Source organism: Ambystoma mexicanum, chromosome 3p (assembly GCF_040938575.1).
Source record: "Ambystoma mexicanum isolate Mex_15411 chromosome 3p, UKY_AmexF1_1, whole genome shotgun sequence".
In the NCBI taxonomy this organism is placed as follows: Eukaryota; Metazoa; Chordata; class Amphibia; order Caudata; family Ambystomatidae; genus Ambystoma; species Ambystoma mexicanum.
The window spans coordinates 937,997,832-938,013,971 of NC_090925.1; the positions used below are offsets into that span (position 1 = coordinate 937,997,832).

The window sequence follows — 16,140 nt, forward strand, 5'->3', positions numbered from 1 at the left end:
AGGAGGCGAAATATTCCATGATGTATCCGGCCCAGCTCCAGGTTCAGCATAAAGGGGCAGCAGTTTTTTTTACAGCTCCTGATGCGGCGGAGCAGTTCGCCAGGAATCTACCCGACGCTGGGGGCTCGCCTCGGCATCCTTCTTGAACCAACGTTGATATCCTTTTAGGGAGGGTGTTTGAAATCCTGGGGCAAAGTTCCCACATTTTGATGCAAGGGATATGGGGGAGGAAGTGGTTGGGGAGTCTACTGAATCAGCCGTGGCCATTAGTAGAGCTAGAGCTGCCCTCAGAGGCCCCGATAGCCGCAGGTTTGTGGAATTGTTTAGTTGAGGTTAAGTTCTCCTAGTATGGTTGGATTTGGGGTAGAGCTGTGGGGGGAGGGCAATGAGACAGTAGGTTGTGGTTGCTTGCGTGGGTGGGTGTGCGGGAGGGAGAGGTGGGATGTTCAATTAATTGGGTATGGTCTGGGTGGGGTTAATGAATCGTTCTGCGTATGTACTTGCATGAGTACTAAATGTAGTGGGTCCTGGTCCCTTAACTTTGCGCATAATACAGTCAGTGAGGTGAAGGGTTGCTCAGCACTCTATACTCTATGGCCGTGCAGGAGATGGGCAGAGGGAGCAGCTTACAATAGTGACGTGTAATGTGTCATGATGCCTACCCCCGGGGACCCAGACCAAGTCCAGCAACCCCGGAAGCAGGCATCAAGTTACCCCAAGCAAGCCCAACAACCCCGCTAAAGGCTATTTGGGTGCAGTCCTGGCGCCTATGCCGCCAGGCTGATATGGAGTGTCAGTCCTGGCGCCTATGGCGCCAGGCTCATAGATTAAAACTTACCTGATGCAGACCATGCTGCAAACTTACCTGATGCAGACCATGCTGCAAGTGCTCCAAGCCAAACGAGGCTTGGAAGGGACTATTTTACCTAGGGACTATTGTTTTTACTCGGGTGGGGCTGGGGAGGAATACTTACCTGGGACTACTTTGGGGGCTATTTAAACAATGCCCGAAGAGCAGCACACGCTTCGCGTCATTCTGCATCCAGCAGCGTAACGCTCACCGTGCCTGCAAGTCTGCATCCAGTCATCTGCCACTCCCGCCTCGAGTTTGGAGCTCCTAGAAAAAGGGAGAAAGAAGGAGAAAAGGTTAGAACAAGAGCAATACCTTTGATCCTTACCTGAATTCCTGATCCATCGCGCCTTCGAGCTGGAAGAAAGAAGTTATTTTATGCACGTTGCCTCGCCTGCTGCAGCGCCGCACTGAACTCACCGACCTTCGCAGCATCTTCACATTTCACCGCATCCTCCTGCATGTTACCGCTGCACTTCGGCACCTAAGGAGAAGACAAGAACAGCAAGGTGAGCCAAGGGACTACACAGAGGAATACCCCCCATAGACTTACCTGATTTTACCACCGGGGGTACTATTCTTCATGGGTCGGCGCAGCTTCCACTGCATCATAGCCGATCCCCGGCCCCTAAGGGGAAACAAAAGGACAGCAAAGTGAAACAAGGGACTAACAAGGGGAACCCTCCTGACCACAAAAGACTTACCTGATTTTACCGCCGAGGCATTATTCCCCGAAACTTCATACTTTCTCTCAGCGCCTGAATAAGGGAGAAAGCAACAGGTTATATATGGACATTATTTTATCGAACTGTGTTGGATAATACAAATCCTTACCGGAACATTACCGGTTGCCACGAGGACCTCTTCAGTAGGGTCAAGCTGCAACCTGCAAGGAATCGGACAAGAGTGAAAGTCAGGCATTTCAACTCTTACGAACTACATACTTCCGGCGTCTTGCCGGGAATATCAGAGTCAATATTGTCCTGGAACTCACCAATTCCTTCAAGCCAGTGAAATAACTGGTTATCTACGCGCCCCTGCGCTCAATGCAGGATGGAGAGCTCATCTTTTCAAATCATCAGGTGAGACTATAAGAGGGAACATCCAAGGTGATCAGTGGGGAGAACAGCGGGGTGGGGGGGATTTACGCTCAACTCCACGGGTGGTTAATTCCCTTTCTCCACTTGCAGAAGAATATTCCTATGGGCCAAGCAAACGAAGCTAGGTGGGTCAGTCCAGTCCGTCATCTCGGCCCTACACGTCACATTGGTGGAGACCGCAGCAGTCCAGTCCAGATCGACGCCTCTGTGGGAGCCAGGTGAGCATAACAGAATGTGAGAGGATTCACGAATCAAAAGAAAACTCGTCTCATAGCTAACTTCAGTAGGATGCATAAGGTCAATGTGCTCTGTCTACAAGAAACACACTTGGCTAAGGGTGTGCAGCTCGCTAGGCTGGCGGCTGGGGCTTACACAGATATTGTTCATCCTTTTCCTCACATGCTAGAGGGGTAGCAGTATACTACATGGGACTTTACATTTTCGACCTGGACAGATCAACTACACTACTGCAGACACTTCCGCTGGGAGGAGCACCCAACTGCTAAAGAATACACCTTTTACTCAGGGGTCCACAACAGCTCATCCAGGATTGACATCATGGCCTCTTGTCACCATTGCTAGGAGTGTTGTGGGAGCTAGGATACATCTGTGCACCCTTTCCGATCATTACCCTGTCCTAGTCCATATTACCAACATTGTGGGCTCCCCATCCCTGCCTCAATGGCATTTCAGGGCCGCCTCTCTGGAAGACGTGGCCTTTCAGGCCAGCATAGAACAAGACATTCAAATATACTTTCAAGCCAACACTGGCTCAGGACTGAGCCAAAGTACGATATGGGAGGCGTTCAAGGTGTATGTCAAGGGATGCTGCATATCAAGAGAGGGGGGATTTTAAAGGCGATGTGGGGTTCCTGAGGAGATTGGAGGGCACTTTTCGGGACTTGGAAATTCAACAGAGCGCCTCTGATGACACAGCGATACAGGACGAACTGAGGGCACGTAGGGAGGAATATAACAACTGGCCGCAAACTAGGAACGATATATGGGAGATCCTATAATGGCAATGAGGTACAGGGAGGGAGATCGCCCGAGCATGACTTTGGCCTTGGCCATTGGAAGGGAAAGACAAACTGCTCCTATAGCTGAGATTATGGGTGCAAATGGTGAGGTTGTCAGAGACTTGCACGGGATAAATATGGAGTTCTGTAATTACTATGTGCAGCTATATACTGAGCGTTTGGTTGGCGAGCGGGATAAACTGGTAGAATACCTTGACGAGGTAGCGCTGGGGTGGCTGGATAGTGAGCAAGGTGGCCTGTTAAATACCTCCATTACAGAGGAGGAAATCCGGGAAGCTATAAAATCTCTTCCTAATGGCAAGGCGTCGGGGTCAGATGGTATCACAGCCAAATTTTATAAGGAATATATTGACATTGTAGCTCCCCATCTACTGGAAATGTATGTAGATGCATTATCTGGGGGTACGCTTCCGGAGTCGACCAGATCGGCTTTAGTGACAGTGCTCCTCAAGCCATGGAAGGATCCCCAACAGTTAGCGTCCTATTTTAGCCAAAATATTCACTAAAGGTATATTGCCGCACCCGCTAGCCTTGGTCCTTCCTGACCAGGCAGGCTTTATATCAGATCTTTTCACCAAATCTTGGCTATGTTGGTGCAGGCTAACAATGTGACATATTAGTTCAAGTATGTATTATGTTTCAACTTGTTTGAGAAAATGTTTTCCTACGGTCGCATCTACCTGGGTCTGTGGTTTAGCCAAGACGCTTACAGACGCCGCCCTCCTGACATTTTGCTGCACACAATTGAATGCTAGACAACCACTGCAGGGTAAGAGACAGTCTCAGAAGTGCGGCGGTCTGACATTTATTCTAATTTTCTGCTGCGAGTCCGTGCGGGCGACAGAGAACAGCACAAGCATTAATTTTGGCCAAGGTGGCGTGACCACAAAGCACATGAATATAACATGGCAATATAGTTACACGTGAACAAGTAGATGCTAACAAGGATATTTGAACTTATCTATATAATCAGGAACAAGCACTATTCCAATGCTATTCCAAAGAATAGCAAAGTAGCATGGTCTAAAATGCGAGTGCAACAACACGCATAAGAGTTACATCAACAATATAACTTGAAATATAGACTCATGGCTGAGGATGGGATCCGCCTACTTTAATGAATATTAGGTCTTCAATGGTAAAAGTAAAAATACTAAATAATCCATTCATTTATTTTCTTTAAGGGATCTAACCTGTTATTGGAAGAGCAGATATTTTCTGCTAAACTTAACATGGGGCATTAGAGAAATCAAGGTAAAACAATCATTTACTATATATTTTTGAATTGAGAAAGTGACCCCATATAAAGCACTCATTAATCAAGGTATCTATAATTATTTCTTGACCCTCATTGTCCCTCCCTTTCTCCCACCCTATTTTTGTCTGGCTTTTTTATTCTTGGGTTTTTTACTTTTCATTTTCGTAAATATTTTTGTCCTTGTATTATTTACATCTCCTATGCAACATATGTGATGTAACAATGGTTTGTGTTGTTTTTGAAAAAATGTTTTTGTTTAGTGTTATACTTTAAGTAGCCCTGATTTGAGAAAGGTCTAGAAGGGGACCGAAACATGTGTCATCCAAAGGGGCATTACTACATATTAAACTATTCTTTGAAAAATTGGGCGCAGTCTCATCATGGGTCTCTCTTTTACCATTTATATCAGGTCAGTCTACCCAGTACAACTTAAGGCGGTTATTTACCCTGAAGCACAACGTCAACCTTGAGGTCCCCATAGCGCTGGTGGCGCTCGATGCCGAAAAGGCATTTGACTCGGTTGAATGACCCTTTCTCTTTGAGGTGCTGAGGCGCTCGGGGTTTGGCCTTACCTATATTAGCTGGATCCGGCTGCTTTATACTGCTCCACGTGCCGCTGTATATACAAGCGGGGTGACCTAAGTTCTTTTTCCTACTCGTAGCACGAGACAGGGGTGCCCTTTTTCCCCAATCTGGTTTGCCCTGGCTATGGAGCCTCTGGCATGCCATGTTCGGGAGCTGCACCCTCATCGTGGTATTTGCGTGAATGCACATCGAGCGATAATATCGCTTTATGCGGACGACATCCTTTTATATGTCAAACATTCCAAGCAGAATCTAGCTCCATTAATGCAGGAAGTGATGAGGTTTGGGGAACTGTCGGGCCTAAACATTAATTGGAGCAAATCCGAGGTTCTCCCTCTGACTCCGGGGGTACTGCAGGGTGATATACAGGCGGAGGTTTTCGTTGGTGCCCAGATGGGATACGGTATCTAGGTATTACAGTTTCCACGGAAGTTAAATCATTGTACAGGGATAACTATATCAAAGTGCTCGAGGGGTTAGAGCAGAAAGTGGAGTCGTGGATCCTCCTCCCCATTTCTCAGGCAGCACGTTTGGCTGTGGGTAGGATGGTCGTTCTACCCAAATTACTATATGTTTTCAACAATGTCCCCATTTGGCCACCTGCCCCTTTTTGGACCCGTACCAGGACAATGATGTCCAGGTTGGAGTGGGCTGGTAAGCAAGCACGTATCGCATACGACACTTTGACGTTAGCCTATGAGCAGGGCGCTTTGGACGTCCCGGACATGAATATTATCTGGCAGCGCAGTTGCAGTATGTAATGGGTTGGGGATCTCCAAGCTCGGCTCAGCCGCACGACATGGCGGCGAAAGCAGTTTCCTACCCGAACAACTTACTAGGAATGCTATGGGGAAATAGAGACGGTGCACCGAGGGGTGAGGTTCAGCCAGTAAATGTGACTCGCAGAACATGGGAGTGTGTGTGTGTGTCGCCTGTTGGGTGTTACACCCTGCTTTCATCCAGACTGGCCAATTTATAAAATTATAGGCATACCACTTGCACATGAAAAAGTGTTTGAGGAGCGTTTTCGTAAGCTCGGGGTGCAAGTGCTAGGGGATATGATACAAGACAGGCGGTTTATACAATGGGAGGAATTGCGGGACAGGGCTGAACACAATGCAGTGACCCTGTTCTTGTATTACAGATTCAGAGGGATATTAACAGCTAAGTGGCCCGAATTCCTGAGGGTCCCAGTTCTTAACTTAGTACAACAGCTTATTTTTAAGCCCCCGACTTCCAGTAAATTAGTTTCCTCCATTTACAAGGAGATCCGGAATGCTACGATTGTAGGACACACTGTCTACAGGAGGGCTTGGGCAACCTCCATGGGATATGGTTTGACCGATGCACAATGGAAGCGTATATGTAGTCAGACTCGGAAAATATCGCTGAATGCCAGATTTAGACTGACCCATTTAAAATCTTTGCTTTAAGTCTACTATTCCTCATTGAAGTTGGAGTAGAATCTATACCGATAGATCCCCGAGGTATAGGAGATGTGGTGGGGAGCCTGCTGATTTTTTTCATGTGGTTTGGAGCTGCCCGCACATTAAACTGTTCTGGAGCAAGATTGAAGAGGCAATAAGTGCAATGCCACCAACACGGAGGGTATACACGTCAGAGGCGTGGCTGTTGGCTTTGATTGAAGGGGGGGGGATCCCTCACTGAACAGAAATTGTTAAGTATGGCATCGGGAGTGGCTAGGCACCTGGTGGCCAGAAAATGGGGCAAGAGAAACCCCTCTCGACTTTCACTTCCTGGCTTGAGTGCATGAAAATGTGTGAACTGAGGGAAACTAGATATGCTACAACCAGACCGGCTACAAGCCGCCCCTCTGATTACTGGCCTCCATTTCGGCAGTACCTGGTGGAAATGGACACTGGATCTACCCATTAGGGCGCAAGGCCGGCTGGACGATTGTGATCTACTGGAGATGGGCCTCGCAGCCCTTGGACTCATGAAAGAGAAGCAATGAACTGCTGGCCAACTGACTGCATTGATATTCTTTGGACCTACTATGCATATTTGGAACCAGGCTTTGTGATGTTGCAGGACGGGATTGTTGGGAGGGGCGGGAATTAGGGGATGAGGGGTTGTCAAGTTGCGTATTGGTTGTATATGAAATTAATAAAGAAAGATTGAAAAAAAACAATGGGAAATGGCAATAGAAACCAGCAGAGATGACTCAAATCCCAAGGTGACTGGTTCAGAAGAGTGCAAGAGAAGAAATATTAGCGGTAAAGCCACTTATTGTCAAGCAAAAATGTAAATGTTATGTTCAGAAAGAGGTGGTTAGGGGGAGGGTGCAGATTAATAAAATTGAGGAAACGCATACATGAAGGGACATTTCCAAGATAAATGTTTCATTTAATGGACATTTTTTGTTTGAAAAACTTAAGAAAACATAGGTCCCCCCTCTTCCTTTGCAGACTATGAGGTACAGCTTAGCAGTATTTCTGCTATTAGCTCTTTAAGGTCCTTGGCTTGAACTACTTTTAAACTTTGTAGTTTTCCTTGACAGGATCAAAAATGATTGCACACCTTCTGGGTGGCTGTGTACAAGATGCAACAAGTTACTTACCTGTAGCTCCTGTTCTCTAGCATGGGTATCTTTCACATGCTCATGAATATTCTCTGTCAGGGTGGGAATCCTCTGTAATATTAAAGCAGTTTAGCTTTCAATCTTAAAAAACTGCTCGTCACTTATATAGCCTATTTCTGTCCCTTTGGGCCATACTGCCCTAGCCAATGGCACTCAACCTCCTTAGCTCCAACCCTGGAGGCCATCTTCAGATTTGGAAGTGCACGTAATGTGGCAGTAGGAACCAAGAAAAGCCATAGAGGGGTAGGAGGAAGTGTCATTTGTGAATCCCTGAAAGGTACCGTAAGGAAAGCATGGTATCAACAGTAAGACAGAAACAAGTGACCACAATTCAAGGGTGTTTATTGAACTTCAACAATGGTGTTTTAACGCCTATCTAACCCTAAATCTATAGATGGGAACAAGCTACGAGCATCAAATAGAAAACGCTGTCCTAGTCGTGTCATGTCAAAATAAAGATGGCCTATGCTAAAGAAAATCCTATTGCCAAAGCTTACCACTAAATAGAAATAGTGTGGGGTAATGTTCATGAAAAATATGATATGTCTGGATGTTTAGGCCATTGGCCTCCCTTCCCTACGTTTTCAGCACGGGACAAGTTGGTTCACTTCAGCAAAGCACATACTCTGGCTTCTTCGGCAGAAGTATACAGTACCACTACCATAAGAAGGGCCTTCTGTGCCCAAGTCTTTTTACTCATCAAAGCCTATTGATTCGGAGGGCTTAATGTACCAAAACACAACACAAAGTTCCTTTCCTCTTTCATGTGATTCAGCCTGGATCCCCCTCAGCCAGGCTCAGATCCCCTTTTTACAATGGTCAGAGAAGATTCTTTCTCAGGTGACTCACGGTTCACCCCGGATCCCACTCAGCTGGGCTCAGATCCTTCCTCTTACACAATTAGTCCCCCCCAGCCGGGCTCGGACCAATTTCAGTTTGCATCAAACTATCGAAGACCTTCGAATGTGCACAGGGTTTAGCTTGACCCGTTGCAGAACCACTTAGATCTCAAAATATCCTTCCACAGTTGCCAACCAGTTGGATACCTTGCAGTGACCTTCGAATAAGCACTCATGTGGAGCCGGACCACTCTGTCTACGGTATCTTTCTTGGCCTCCAAAGTTCAATCATTCCTCTGGTTTTCAATTATATTTGTGTTGCTCGTTACATACTTTTCACACACCCTTCGCTTTAGATGACTTCATACAATGCTGCTGCTTGCAACCTTGGTACAAACACAGGCTGGTCTAGCCTCTCTGACTCACCGGCTGTGCTGTCTTTAGTGGCGCTGCTTTGCTGAAGGAGATACGACAGTACCACAGCGGCAACCGTTCCTCGCCTCCTTGGTTATCGATTCGGGAGAGCCCCGGGTACCCCTCACACACAATGCAGGTTTCTTCAGCTTTAGTCCCCGGTCTTAGGTTTCTTATTTTCCAAGGTTCACGAAAGTAACGGTATGAAAAGGTCAAGAGCACATCCCTCCCTGCAACAGTATGTGTTCTCGCCGTCTTTCTCCCTGTATTAAAACTGACATCTTGGAACTGCTGCTTCCTTGGGTTTTGCCTTGCTCAGAGTGTGCTTTCATGCTCCGCCTTCTATCCGTGTGGGGAAGTGTGATGAAGTCAGGTGTGTGCAATGATCAGTATTTGCCCTGACCTTTGTATTGGGACAGGTCAGGTGGCTCTGGTGTTAGTCCGTTTTCGCTCATGCTGAGCTATCCGTGAGAAAGTATGTCGGGAAAGGGGGAGGGAGGGATTGAGTTCCTAGGATGGGGAAAATGTGTTACAGGACAAGGGATACCACGTCTCACCGTATGGTGTCCCACTCCCACTCCCTGAAGAGCTCTCATCCAGGTGATCCTCCTGTAGCGAATAGGTCTATCTGCAACCTAGCTCCAAAGGGAAGAACCTGGTCTTGACAGAGTTCCCATTCATGCAGGATAGCAGTTCCCTGCAGAGGGAATCTGTGATGGTGTTGGGGACCACGGCCAGATGAAACCGCAAAAAGAACATATTGTGTTGAGGTGGACTTAAATGGATGCAACTGTGGGGTTTAGCAAGTGAGGGAGAGGGGGAAGGAGGAGGTGAATAGGAAAGTCTTGAGGAGCTTCTGGAATTTGAAGAGATCCGGCTCAAGACTGGGAGGAAAGGGGAAGCTGTTCCAGAGGAGGGAGCCAGCCGAGGAAAGAGATCGGCCACCATCTCAGTGTTTAGTAAAGCGCCTGACACAGTTGGTGCCAGAGGAGCGTAGAGATCTGGAGGAAGAGTATTTGGTGAGAGCTAATTGTAGGTAGCGTGGTCCCTTGCCCCAGACAGGACGGCATTCTAAAGGCAGTGCGAAATGTCCAAACTCAGACTGCAGGAGCCAGACGTCAATTTGAGGGATGCTGGATCGTGGTGCAGCACGGATCCTCCTTCTAGGGAAAGCAAGTCTGGAAGAGGAGGCAGATTGATGCAAGGCACTACTGGCAGTCTACTTTAGTAAGAGTAGTAAATTTGGTGTGGCCACACCACGGCAATGAGGATCATCTTGCACTGATTCTGTTGGAGTGCTTTGATTACTCGTAGGAGAAGCGGGATTGGAGGGAATGCATAGACAAACGGTCCCTCCCATGTAATGGATATGGCATCCCACAGACTCCTCGTCTGAGTACCTGCTGGCAAACTGGGCAGCTGCGAGTTGGCCACTGTGGCGAAAAGGTCTATCTGGAACCTAGCTCCAAAAGGAAGAACCTGGACTTGACAGAGTTCCCATTCGTGGCAGGATAGCGGTTCCCTGCTGAGGGAATCCGTGATGGTGTTTGGGACCACGGCCAGATGAAACCGCAAAAGGAACATATTGGGCGAGATCGCCGAGTTCAACAGCATTTGCGATTCCTTCGAGGTAAAGGGAGAGCGGGCCCTCCCTGCGTCCTGAGGTAAAACATGGTGGTCGTGTTGTCAGTGAAGATGCAAACTACCTTGCCCTGTAGCTGGGGTCTGAATGACTTGAGGCCCCAGAACATCGCCCGGAGCTCTAACAAATTTAAGTGAAGCAACTTGTCGTCAAGCTGTAGAGGCCGCTGGCATCGACGTTTCCTGTATGCACTCTCCAACCTTCCAGGGAGGCTTTGAGGGGTCAAAAATGCGAGACAGGAAAGTAGATAGAGTTCTCACATGTAGCCATTTTATTCAACAATAAGGGTGAGACAAACGCCTAACTTTCTCTAGCCTAACAAACCCAAAGCTAATGGAAAATGACCCAATGTCCAAAAATATCTGTGCTCGACACGCATGCACCTAGACCATTCAGGGATTATCTTGCTGCTCAAACTTCATGAAATAACATTTAGATTGAAACAAAGAAATGATAAAGATAAATCCTTGTGTCCAGGGTTGAATCCCCTTCCCCTGGATAAATTCAGGGTGGATCCAACCGAAAAGTCAAAAGCAATCAAGTTCTTTCATTAGCCAAGTTCCACTCAAAGTATGGTACAAAGTTCTGTTCATTCTATAGGTTCACTTAACAATATAACGGTCTCTCTTCCAAATAGGTTTTCTCACTCTTCAAGGCAATGGTCAAAATATCCACAAACCGCTGCTAGCTAAACCACAGACTTCTTCATACATCAAGTCAGTATGCAATATATTGTATTTTCTGAAGACCAATCACTTTTCATTGTATCACATTTCTTCTTTATAAGCAACACAGTTTTGTCAGGATGATTTCACAACAGTTCAACAAAACACACCAATGAATGTACTACTTTCTATCCGCCACAACCTTCTGTCAAATTGCAGTACTACAGCTTCTCTTCTTCCTGACTTGCCTGCCAGGATAAAACTCTTACAACTACTGTTGGGACACACTCCCAGGTATGCCAGAGGGCTACTAAGACTTTGCTGACTCTCAGAAGGCCCCGAACCCCTCCACAGGACAAACGGAGGACTCAGTCAACGGCAAGTTCAAACTGGGGTTTATTACAGGCAAAACCAACAGGGATCAGGATCAACACAGGGACAGAAGAAATCCATAGACATCTCAACTTATCTTGGCTCGCAGGCCAGTTTTTTACCCCAATGACATCTGAGTGACATTACGACTTGGGCCCTTCTCCAGAAAACTTATCGGACCACTGGATTGGCCGTCAGGAGCCCAATTACCTATATCGTCACCTATATGTGTTATTCTACTGGCTCTCCCATGTCAGTTGGCTGGCCTGGTCTATCCCCAAGTCACTATCTATAACAATGTTGCAGTGTGAGGGTCCTGCCATTGAATTCTGCCTGTTGCTACCCACCCCTAAGACACTAAACTGTGATTGGCTAGATCGGACGTCCCCAAATGTTCTCACCTCTTGGTGTACCTTTCCAAGGTAATAGGAACGGCTGTCTGCATTGTAACCTGTGTGTACCACCTTAGGCTATGAGAGTGATTGTTCGCTCTGTGCAACACTTGTCTCACATTGTAACATCTTTGTTGCGGTCGTCTGTCGGATAGCTGTCCATTGTCTGCGTCTGCCAGGTCACGTGTTTCGGAGACCATGATTTGGAGCTGTGCAGCTCTGAATTATGAGGAAGTATTCGTATTTATTGCAGCTGGTGCTACTGTCGTTTAGGGAATGGAATGTAATCTTTATCTTGTGACCTTGGCAGCTGTCTTGTCCCACACGCCTTGCTCCCTGTTCAGCCTGAATTGAGCTTCGCTCTGCTCTTGCTGAGAGGTCTGTGGTCTGCTGTAGTTTTCATAAACCATAAGGCAACATCTACAGTGTTCGTGCTATTCTATATTTTCTGGAATGACCGGCTAGCAGTAATCAAAGTCAGTAACGGGCTGCTTTCTACCGATTAAAATACTGTAAGTCTTAATTTGAGACAAACAGGCTGAACCACCACCTTTTGACCAAACACTGGAGGTTGATGGGTATTTAGAACTAGACGGATTAGATTTTTTAAACGGATTAGTAGGCACAGATCTGTCAATGGATCAAAGGACAATGGGAGAAAAGGGTTTCTACATGTAATGGAGGGCAAATAAGAACCTTCAGTGGGGATCGTAGATTGCATTACAAGCGTCGCCACTTGGTGAAGATCAAGGTTCACGAAAGTGACAGCCGGACCTGGCTGCGTTAAATCAACAACCGAAATACTTCCTGGTTGAAACTGATCATCAATAATTATACAATTTGTCCCACTTATTTTTGGTGTATTGCCAATTGCTGCATTTGCAAAGGCTTGCGCAGCTGCCCCAGCAGTAAACTCATCACACCCTTCAACATTTGTCACATTGTCAGTTATAACATTGTTACAAGAACCATCATTAACAAAAACAGCCTTACCATCCAAGACCTTTTTAACTAAAGGACGCTGTTTGGAAAGCCTACCAAGACGCACACTTTTTCTCTTCCTCATGTGTTTAACTCCGCTTTTTATTTGTCATCATCTGAACGCTACACCAACATCAGATGTAGCAGCCCCAGGTGGACCAGTACTTATAAAAAAAATAACATCACTGGACGCAGAAGTAGCTACATCATCAAAACTACTGATATCAGAATTAGGTAGCACCAAGGTTGTTTGTATCACAGTGGCTGTTACATGACCTGCGTCTCCAATTTGAGAAATCGGGACCAGAGTGCTATCACATAAAGCCAGAGTAAACTTAATTGTTGGTAATGTAATAGAGTGTAAATCTGTTCCCATTGTACCCGTTGAGGTAACAGCAATAGGCAAATCAACAAGTTTAGTTTCAGGTTCCATTTCCAAATTTAGACAATTTAATTAACCGGATTCTGAGCTGATTAGAGTGGGATTCACTGGAGGACCCGTACACTGTTGCTGATTAATAAAATCCTTTAGGTTATTGTAAATCGCAGGATTAAATTTAAAAAGGATAGACTCAAGCATTACTGAGTGCGATTTAGTTTCCAACTTAATCTCTTCATAGAAGGAAACCCAGACACATTAAATTTGATTAATCTCTCTTAATATGTCCTTGTGACAAACGTCCAAATTATCCTCCATGTGCTTTGACATCGCCAAAAGCCTACGCAGAGGGAGTTTCACGGGCTTAGAAGGACATGAAGATGAAGTAGCAGCAATTTGCAACAGCTGCATGGGACATAAATCCAGCAGAGAATTTAGCATTGAAGAAATATTACTTTGGTCGGTGAGTAGGGCCCTTGCAAGAGGGAACCATGGATTGGGAGGATGTGTTAGCAGATCTCTTCCTTTGCTGTAGCCGAAACCACAGAGTATGGAGATGGCCGAGTGTGAAGACACTTGGGCGCAGTGTCTGGAACTTGACATTTCTTTGCCAGGCGTTCCTTCTTTGGTGGCGTCAAAAAGGGTTTCCCATGAACAATAAACCATAGTCCCAGATGTCATCTAGCACAGGGATAGCCACCACTGTTTTTCTGGAGGCTTTACGCCTCTGGAACAGGAAATCTTTTGTTTATTTCTCCGGGACGAGGTCGAATAATTTCACGGTCCGTTTTAGCGACGCTTGTAAGGAACTTATTTTGTCTGGTGGAGAGCTTGTGGAGGCTACCTCAGGAGGATCTCCATCTGCTGGAATTAGGTCATCATAATCATCAATTGTAGCATGCGTACCCTGGGACATGTACGGACCGGTATTCGTGACAGCAGCGCCTGGACCTAGCAAATGAGGTGCTGGTTGAGGAGACAGAGGTTGGGGGATTATATCTTCCTGTGCAGGCAGTGCAGGAGGGCTCCTACTAGGGCACCTTGAGGGGCCAGAGGAGTAAGGCGGTGTTGCAGTAGGTTTGCAAGTGGGCAAGACGTTTAACATCCGATCCCTAGGTGTCGATTGTGTTCCTACAGGAACTGTAGGCATAGCAGCAAGTGGAATTAGTGGATTCACCGGTTGGTGAGGTGTTGAAGGTGCCACCAGCTGACGTAGTGCTGGTAGAATAGGGTCAGGCTCCTCTTCTATCTCCTACTGATCCGAAAATAAAGTCGCCAGAGGCTCCTCTTCTGACATGCTACCCCCTCCTGTAGCATTTGGACAGATGGTGTCGCAGTGGCCATCCGCACCAGAGAAAATATTGATTTTGCCTTTGATGGTTGTGGCAAAAAATAAAGAAAGAGTGCTGTTGGTACGTCCCTCTCCAAATGAACAATTTTAATAAAAGAAGCAATCACAGGAGCTTGTGCTGCGGTTGTGGGTGCTGGAATGGGAGGCAATGCAACCCTGGACACGATGTTCGTAACTGTGGATGAGGTGGTTGACAATTCAATCATCGACAGCGCAGTAGTGGTAGAATTGGACCTATGATTCGTTGACAGGGCCAACAACGGGAGTGTGGTCGACGAAGATGGTGTAGACAACGGTTTCTGCTTGTGGCTTGTCGACGGGAGACTCTTCGGCGTTGTCATCATCGATGTGGATGTCAACGGACACGGTTTGCTGGAAGACTATGATCCTGTTCTGGCTGTGGTGATCGTGGGTACTGGTATCCTGGAAGGAGCCATCGACGATACGAACCACGGGGTCCTGGCAGCCATCATAGCAGTCAACAGAACGGCAATCTAGGTGTGTAACTTACGCCCATGCCCCCTTTTTGGTTTCTTCCCCAGTTAATCGTCCTCATGAGACCTCGACCTCTTCACAGAGCGAGTTTTGTTTTGTAGATCTGCGATCCCGACAGAGGCATGACTTGCATCAAGGCAAAATCAGAGGCCCTGGTAACCTTCTCCAGCGAAGTCACCAACCTCCTATGGCGATCTTTGCTTCTTTGTCAAGAAGGACTGGTAAATGGAGCAGGCGTCCACATCGTGGTCTAAAGGCATGCAAATTATAATGTTTTCTTATCGATGGTCCACAAACATTTTCTTGAAGCAACACTGAGCAGGGCCTGAAAAGGTTCTTCTTGCTGGCATCCGCCATGGGCGCGTGGAGGTGACCTCAAATTCAAGTACAGGGCCTCTCACAGCTAAAAGATATTTGGATGTCCAGATCTTCAGCGGCAATAGATCACCCTGCTACCTGCAGTCTCAGATGAGACCAATGATTAAGAAAAAAGGTTGAAAATTTTGAGGCGCAAAACACGAAGACTCCCATCACGTAATGTGCAGTACATAATCTGAAGATGGCCTCCAGGGTGGAGCAGACAGCAATAGGTTATATAATAGGCTATAGGCTATATAAGCAATAGGCTATTTAAGTGAAAAGCAGTTTAAAGCTAAACTGCTTTAATATTACTGAGGATTCCCAGCCTGACGACGGGAAATATTCATGAGCATGTGAATCCACGAAAGATCCCATGTTGGAGGACAGAGTTGCAATATGAAAAGATACTGTACGTGATAAAGAGTAAGAATCAGACACAGTAACACGTTTCAGTATGAAATAGGACCTTTATTATCAAAATAATAAGAGGGGTTGGGGAAATTGTACCTGGCCCTATGTCTATGAGGGGTTTCCCTGCCTCAACAAAATGAATGAACATCTGTGTCAGGATATTAAACCAAAGAGCATCCTCTGTCCTATGCCCAAAAACCCTAAACTGACCCTTACACACTAAACTTAATACTATGTGTCCAAAGGGATTTCTGTAAGCTATGCACTTGTACCTTTCCCGCAGAGTCCCAAACATAAAGTTCTAAGATGCCGAAAACAAAAAGGAATGAAAGTTCCACAGGAGGAAGGGCTCCTCCCTTCCCCTGTTTTTCTTCTGGTCCTTCATCGTCTGTCCAATACTTCGG

At 46.5% G+C, this 16,140-nt stretch overlaps 1 protein-coding gene across 1 annotated transcript in view; it reads right to left on the reverse strand.

Annotated features, from left to right (window-relative positions):
* The window catches only part of NFS1 (NFS1 cysteine desulfurase), a 1,222,594-nt gene that overhangs the window by 771,273 nt on the left and 435,181 nt on the right, over positions 1-16,140 (reverse strand). The window lies entirely within an intron of this gene.